Genomic DNA, 8,379 nt, shown 5'->3' with positions numbered 1-8,379 from the left:
CTGGACTGGGAGATGCACACTGGTATGGATAGGAACTGGAAATACAGGGAATCCAGGACAGATGAGCCCCTCCAGAACAGTGGTGAGAGTGGCAATATCAGGAAGGTGGAGGGAGGGTGAGGGAGAAAGGGGGAACAGATGACAAGGTCTATATATAATCTCCTCCCTGGAGGACGGACAGCAGAGAACTGGGTGAGAGAGATGTCGGATGGTGTAATATATGATAAACAATAATTATTTATAAATTATCAAGGGTTCAGGAGGAGGGGGGAGCGGGGAGGGAGGAGAAAATGAAGAGCTGATACCAAGGGCTCAAGTAGAAAGCAGGTGTTTTGAGAATGATGATGGCAACATATGTACAAATGTGCTGGACACAAATGATGTATGTACGGATTGTAAAAAGAGTTGTATGAACCCCTAAGGAAATTATTTTAAATATATATTTATAAAAAATCAGGAAAGGTATGAGTCAGGATTATTTCCTTCAAGTATACATTTGCATGTGTACGCTGAGCAAGTCACTCCAGAAGCTAGACTATAAGAAGAAAGAGCGTCACCCTCCAGTTCCCTTTCCCATCGGATCAAAACACTGGTCTGGGTGGTCGTAAAAGGAGGAAAAGAAACATTGAAGCCTGCCCCTCAGTGCTCTTGGAGCCTGGGCTAGTTTCAGACAGGGTAAAAAAATAAAAAATAAAAAAATAAAAAAAAGAAGAAAGAGCGTCATTGGAGGAAGATTCATTCACAGCCTCATATGTACATGACACGCTCTTGCTTGCAAAGCTAAGAGAACTTGAAACGCATACTGATGAAGATCGCGACTACAACTTTCAGTAAGACTCTATCTCAGCATTCCAAAAAGATAGAACGGAAAGGCCGTAAGCAACATCATGAAAAGAGGAAATACTGCTCCCCAATCAATGGGCACAGACGTAGCAGTAGCGGTCAAGATAGCAAGGATTGCATTGGGCAAGTCTGCTGCAATAGACCGATCGAAGGTGTTCAAAAGCAGTGCTGCCACTTTGAGGACTAAGATGCCCTGAGCCAGTCCATGGTCTTCCATGTGCATTTAAAAGCTGAGTCACGAATAAAGGAGATTGAAGAAAAGGGCAAAGAACAGTGACTACACCATGGACTTTCAGAATGACAAAATCTTTCTTGGAAGAAGTATAGAGAGAACACTCCCTAGAACATGCATGGTGAGATTTCGTCGTCTTCGCGTGTGCTTAGGTCACGTGCTCAGGAGATCGACATCATGCTTGGTACAGGACAGGGCTCACACAGTGTGTTGGTAAATCGCAGCTGCAGGTCTGCTCTGCCCTGTGGTGTCGCTGTGGGTCAGGGTGGACGCCATAGCACTGAGTTTAGAGTTTGGGAGTTTTCTTGACTTTAGGGCTTGTTTTGCTGTTGCTGCCACCCCCGTCCTTCCCCCTCATCCTCCACCACCAACACCTCCACACGCACCAGCTATTGAGGGTAGCGGCTCTGACCTTTGAGAAGTTTTGAGATGTGAGGTGTTATTTTCCCCGGATGTAACGTTCCACCAAACTGGATGTTCCTGGAGACCCTGAAAAGGGCCGAGGTGATGGAAGGGATCTTCCAAAGCCAGTTTTTACACAAACAAAATCGATCTCTCTTCCATGAAAATTAATCGCTGGGCCTTGTCCAAGGCAGAGTGTCGGTTGTTGGGTGAGTTGCTCAATCGGAGATGATTTAAGATGGGCCCGGATGTTTGGATAGGGACACAATCTTAATTTCCTGTCGCTATGCCTCCAGGTAGGAGACTAAACAGGGGCAATTTGTCCTCTCCAGAGGTGTAATTTCTAATTGAAGGAACATAAACTATAATGCACATACTTAGGGCAGTTGATGATAGAATATCAAGTGGGGTTGGTCCATTTCCCCCACTTCTATGTGCCTTTTGGGCCATGGTACAATCCAATTCAATGTAACAAAACAGGTCTTTTGCCTGATTCTCCCCCCCCCCCCCCCAATATCTAAGTTTTTGAACAAATATGTCACAAGATTGAAACAGTTCTGGCAATATATAGTGCGACTTCTTCTCTCTCACCATGGTCCTCGGGTTAGCCAATTTATTCCCCCATAGACCTGCACCCGGGTGCTCAGTTCTGGGTGTCGCAGCCCATTGACTCTCTCCAAGTCAGGGGAAGAAAGAGATCTCTGGAAGACCACAGCTACGCAACATGGACCGGCCTGCCTTTGTGGTGGCCTGTTTGCAGAACACGTAGAGAAGAGAGACCCATGGCTTTGGGTTTTACACCTAGGGAGTCACATACAGATGTTTTCCGTTAACTCAGGTTTCAAGGTAACCATGGGAAACAACTGTTGGCCATGAGTAAGCACACAGAAGAATACGGTTTGTTAAGTCTTTGGCCCGTCTCAGGATGTCTTTGTTGACTGATAGGCAGCAGGGCTGAGCTTTCAATCACTGGCAGGGAGGTAAACAAGAAATGACTCACTCAACACCTAACTCACAGCACCAGTTAGGGTGCCTTCGAATTAAGGTCCAGTGGACACAGCGGCTCCTGTGGAGACAGCCTAAATGCCTCTTGCTGGAAGAATGGCGTGCGTGTACCCTAAAGAGTAACAAGGACTGCTTCTCAGCCTTTGGGCTAAGGTCGGTGAACAATAATGAGGAAACTGAGAAACATCTCATGACTTGGCTGGACTTTGAGGACATTATATAGACAGTGAAGCTGGTCAAAAACAAAAGGACAAATACGCGTGGCAACTGTTTTCAACAAAATAACAAGAAGGTTTTCATACCCAAAGACACAGACCTTGATAATTACTAGAGGCGGAAGGGGAACGTGAAGGGGGAAGCAGTTGGCCAGCAGTGTGTCCCAAAGTGGGCGTTACTACCTTATGGGGCCCTTAGAACGATGCTGGGCTTTATCCTAGATGACGGCTATAGGGCAACAGCTTTTAATTGCCAGGGGTCAGGGGTGCTAAGTAATTATTATGATGATTTTCTGAAAAGGGGGCAGTGACAAATAATTTGGGAACCAATGGAGAGGGCCTGGGAGCCATGGTGTGGTAGGACTTATGTATTGGGAGTTATGATGACCTTCCATCCGCAAGGTCATCAGTTCTCAACCACCAGCCACTCCTCAGATGAAAGATGAGGCTTTCTCTCCCTGTTTCTATCGAAACAGATACAGGCTTAGAAACCCACAGGGGCCGTTGCGCCCGGTCTACAGAGCTGCTGTGAGTTGGCATCGACTCGATGTCAGTGAGCTTGGTTCTGATTCCTGGATGGAGCGGGTAGGTAGGTGTGAACTCTGGTGAAGGGGAGAGTACTGCAAGAGGAAGCTTGGGGGGCAGGGTGAAGGAAGGGGAGATGCACAGAGCGTGCATTGGGAGGTTTCCTAAGTTGTTCAAAATGCAAAAATGATCGGACATGTAAAACCTCACCTAATTCACAATAAAATAAATCTGAGCGCAGCTGAGGACAGGGACAGCAACAACATTAAAAAGTGGCTTCCAAGGAGATCTTTTGGGTCAAAAGTTCAAGGCAAGAGGTCAGCTCAGAAGGTTGTGATGGTGACTATTTTGGAGGGTCCGAAGGGATCATCTTGACAGACTCTTCTAGAAGGACATAGGATTATCACGGGGGATGAGTAAGATGTTTTAAGAAAATAAGAATAGTATTGGTGCGGAAGTGGTCAGGAAAGTTATGTGGAGGACTCCGCCCACCCCCATCACAACAATGCACCTGTTCGTTCTTAACTGCTAGCAAGGGCCGTCCTACAAAAATCCCTTGGGGAACCTGAGCCCCGACACCCTGCAGCTCTGATGTCACCCCTTCAGAATTCTTTTAGTTTCAAATCTCAAAAATACAGAAGGGTAAATAAGAAGTAGTGTCACACAAAGTTAAAAACCGAAACAACAGATCACAACAAATGCTGATGAGAGCACACAGAGACAGGAGCCCGTCTACACAGCTGGTGGGACTGTGAAATGGTCCAGCCACTGTGGAAAGCTGGGTGGCGTGTTCTCCAGAAGTTGGGACTAGAGATACTCTGTGACACAACTATCCCCCTGCTGGGTATATATCCCAGAGAAATGAGACCGGCAACAGAAGTAGACACAGACCTACCCCTCTACCAGTGTCCACCGCGGCACATTCACAATAGCAAAGAGACGGGAACCACCTGGATGCCCATCAGTGGAAGAATGAGTAAACAAGCTTTGGCAATATGGAGGAACTTGGAAAACATGATGTTGAGTGAAATTAACCAATCGCAGAAGGACAAATATTAAATGGGCCCACTAGTATAAAAAGTCAAGGCAAACTTTTCACACTAAAATAGCATTTCTTTGATCATTGCCAGGGTCGGGAGGAGAAGGAGCCCCGGGTGTGGGGGTGGGGGAGTCACTGGCTAGAAGAGAGATCGTCAGTGCTAACTGGGTGCGAGGGAAGGCATTAGGAGGAAGGTCTGCAGAACATGATGGCTGCAGAGCAAGACGACGCAGAGTTCTGCAAGAGTTAAAGGCAGCAGAGGCGAGTACACAGCTCTGCAATGGCAGGGAGCTACAGGTGGGTGTTTGGATAGACACGGGCTGAACAGGAAGAATGGGGGTGCGGGGTGAGCAATGCCCACACACACAGATAGATTTGACAGAGGATATTTGTGTAAGTGTATTTTCCTTGGCTGCCGTTATACCCATGAATGTGCTGGAGCACCCAAGGAGCCACGTTATAAAAAGGTCTTACGTGTAACAAAACTCCTTGAGAGCATGAATAACTGAGCCTGAATGATCAGGACCACCTAGGCAGGCTGTATTTTCATTGTTACAGACTGAACATCATTGAAGCATAGTGATTCATCACAAAAACAACATGTAATTATATATGGTGAGCTTTACTTCTAATGACAAATCAATGAAATGTTGTCTTGGAGCATGGCTTAGCATGGGTCACAGTCTACACGCCGGGCGCTCACATGTGTGCGTATCTGCGTGTACACAGACCCGCCTGGAGACAGATCGACGAGCCGTGTCTCGGTTCCCTAAGACCATCAGAAAGATGTGTTTTCCGATGGTCTTAAGTGACCCCCGCGGAAGGGTTGTTCCACCCCCAAAGGGGTCACGACCCACAGGTTGAGAACTGCTGACGAGGGTCCTGGCTAGAGTGGGAGAAAAAGATGGGCTGCTAGCCACAAGGTCAGCAGGTTGAAACCGCTAGCTGCCCTGAGGGGGATGGATGAGGCATTCTGTTCCTGTAAAGACTTACAGTTTTGTAAATCCACCCAGGCAGTTCGGACCTGTCCAGAAGAGTTGCTATGGGTGGGGTGGGGGGAGAAAAAGGATTGCTATGAGTCAGAATTGACTGGATGGCAGGGAGCCAACCCTTCCCAATGAACTGCACTCTTCAATGTATACCCATCAAAGCAGTTTGGGGTCTGCATGGGACTTAAACTGTGTTCCTTGTCGATGTTCTTTGAGATTTGGAATAAACCGAAGTCTGAGGAGTGGATGGAAGAAGGCTCCCTGGGCCAGCACCCGATTTGCATTTGCATTTGACTGACATTTTCATAAAGCCACAGCTCTGCCTCCTTCAGCTTGGCACTGCCACTTGGCTCTGCTTTTCCGCATCACGGTCACGTTTTAGCTTTATAGTTCTCCTGGATGCTACTCTTCTCCTCCAATTTGATTTTTTTCTCTGTAGGACAACTTTGAAGCTGACAGAGGCTGTCTCTCATTTGACACACAGGCAGACTCGGGACAGTGATGTCACCGAGCAGTGGTCGTGACGGAGGGCTCACGATCACCTGCAGCTCTTGCAGCTGGAGACAGAGACCAGGTCGATCTGAGAAACTCTGAGTTTATTCTGAAGCACGAGACAAAAGGAAATGGTGTGGCTTGACACCTGCAAACTGCTTCAAAGTCCAGTGTAAGTTAAGCAAGTTACATACCTTAAATTTCATGATCCAGGAAGTGATTGGCAGGTTTTGCAATAGTCAACTCTAAACAATATGACAGACAAGGCTGGTGTAGCAATGACCATAGGTAATTATTGATACTTACATTTATCCAGGGGTAATCAGACCCCCCCCCACATGCTTCATGCCTGGCTACTTACCTCCACATTCCTGAGAACACCCCTACTGATTGCGCTTAAAAGGAATTTTTACTGCAGGGGCGGGGGCTGTTAGAATTTGGATTTTTAACCAACTAATTTATGTTATATTTCTAGTATTTTACCAGCAGGTTAACTCTTTCATCTCCTCTGTCAATTGAACCAGCCTGAAAAGAGCCCCCTCTTCCAATGGGCCTTTGTTGTGGAGCATCTGCGCCCAAATGCACTGTTTCCATCTTTTTGCTCCCCAATAGCATCCACCTTTGTTAGGGGTCATCTGACAAACCACTGATTTCTGCATTAATATCAAAAGGCGAGAACACAAATGTTGATCATAGCTGAATGCTGGAAATGAGACAAATGTCTGTCTGCAAGAGAATAGATTAATAATCTGTGGTATATTCATACAAAGAAATTCCACACAGCAAAAAAAAAACTCAAACAAGAATTACTAAATCACGCAACACAGATCTAAAAAATTAGTTATGTTAAATGACAGAAGGCAGACCCCAAAACATGCATACTATAGATTCCATTTACATGAAATTCAAGGCCTGATCAAAATTAATCTATGGCGATAGAAATCAGGATATTAAAAAGAAATAAATAAGGATAGTAATTCTGGGAGTAGTAGGAAGATATCCTCTGATGGCATAGGGGCTACATGTTAGGCTTCTAACTGCAAGGTCCACAGTTCAAAACCACCCACCTCTCTGAGGGAGAAAGATGAGGCTTTCTACTCCCGTAAAGAGTTACAGTCTCAGGAATTCATTCACAAGGCCAGTTCTACCCTGTCTTGTAGGGTTGCTATGAGTCGGCACAAACTAAATGGCAGTGAGTTTAGCTTTGGTTTTTGAGGAAGATATGGGATACTGATATAAAGGAATCTCTGAGATGCTGGAAATGTTCTGGACTTCTATCTGGGTAGTAATTACACAGTCATAAACATACATAGCAACAAAAAATTTTATGCATAACAATTCAATTCCCCTAACCTTTTTTTTTTTTTTTTGGTTAGCCGCAGCACTCAGCGCGTGGCCCCACCGATGAGCTTCCCTCCGCCCTACCACCTAACCCTTATGATCTTCCCATTTCCTATATTCATAATGTTAATGAAATTCAAAGCAAAAAGCAAAAACCAGATCCACCAACAATTCAATGAAAATATCTGTATCATTTCCAGATTTTTTTTAACCTAAGACTCTTTTTATCTCATACCTGGAAGATGATATCAGTGTCCAGCAAGTTTTCTGAGTACACATTTTTCCTTACTACTACTAATAAATTTTTATTGACATATCTGACTCATTCCAATGTATCCCTTCCCTTCCCAAACTGGTCTATTGTTCAGTCCCATTGGGTGGGGCCATACAATCATCAGTGCTATCACTTCCCCTCTGCCCCCTTCCTCCCGGCCCCCCCCACCCCTACTTACTTCCTGTTCCCTCAGGAAATCCTTACTCTGGTCAGTGTCTCTGAGGAGCCATCTAGCTTGACTACTGTGGTAGTTACATAATCTGGTGTCAACTTGCAAAGGGGTGGAGTCTAGCCGGTCAGTCAGGTCACAGCTTAATGACCTCATTTGGAGACCCCACAGAGATAAATAGCTCACTGGAGGCCAGATACACACAGACACTCTGCTTTGTCTTCTTGGTGACAAGACTCAAGGAGCTACACTAGAGCTCTGGAGCTGGAGGAGCTACGTGGAGACCCACACCACCACTGACATGCTTCCACTGCCATTGGAACCACAAGATTTTCCACCCACTGGCCTGTAATCTTCCAGCATTCAGCGTCATTGCATGTGTTGCGTAAGACTGAAGAGGAAACTATACATTGGTATCGGACATATGGGCTAAAACCGGACTTATGGACTTGATCTGGACTGAGCTGGAATGTTTTCTTAATATATAATTACTCTGTGATATAAAGCTCTTTTTTTTAAAAAAAGGAAATCTTATTGGGGGCTTGTACAACTCTTCACAATCCATACATACATCCATTGCCTCAAGCACATACGTTGCCATCATCATTCTCAAAGCATTTTCCTTCTACTTGAGCCTTTAATGTCAACTTCTCTTTTCCCCCCTCCCTCCCTCATGAACCCTTGACAAATTATTATTTTTTCATGTCTTGCCCTGTCTGATGCCTGTTGTCCATCCCTCTGGGAGGGGGTTATAGATAGGTCATTGTGATCGATTCTCCCTTTTCCCCCCCACCTTCCACTGCCTCTCCTGGTATGGCTACTCTCATTATTGGTCCTGAGAGGCTTATCTGTC

At 45.7% G+C, this 8,379-nt stretch overlaps 1 non-coding gene across 1 annotated transcript; it reads left to right on the top strand.

Moving 5' to 3' along the window:
- The first annotated feature begins 555 nt into the window (after positions 1 to 555).
- On the top strand, positions 556 to 676 carry LOC142431222 (small nucleolar RNA SNORA61). Its single transcript, XR_012780762.1, has one exon. It is a non-coding gene; the product is annotated as a small nucleolar RNA SNORA61 (small nucleolar RNA).
- The last annotated feature ends 7,703 nt before the right edge of the window (positions 677 to 8,379 follow it).

The sequence above is a fragment of the Tenrec ecaudatus genome, chromosome 17, assembly GCF_050624435.1.
Source record: "Tenrec ecaudatus isolate mTenEca1 chromosome 17, mTenEca1.hap1, whole genome shotgun sequence".
NCBI lineage: Eukaryota > Metazoa > Chordata > Mammalia > Afrosoricida > Tenrecidae > Tenrec > Tenrec ecaudatus.
Note: the sequence above shows the minus strand (reverse complement) of the source record. Positions and strands in the feature narration are given on the sequence as shown.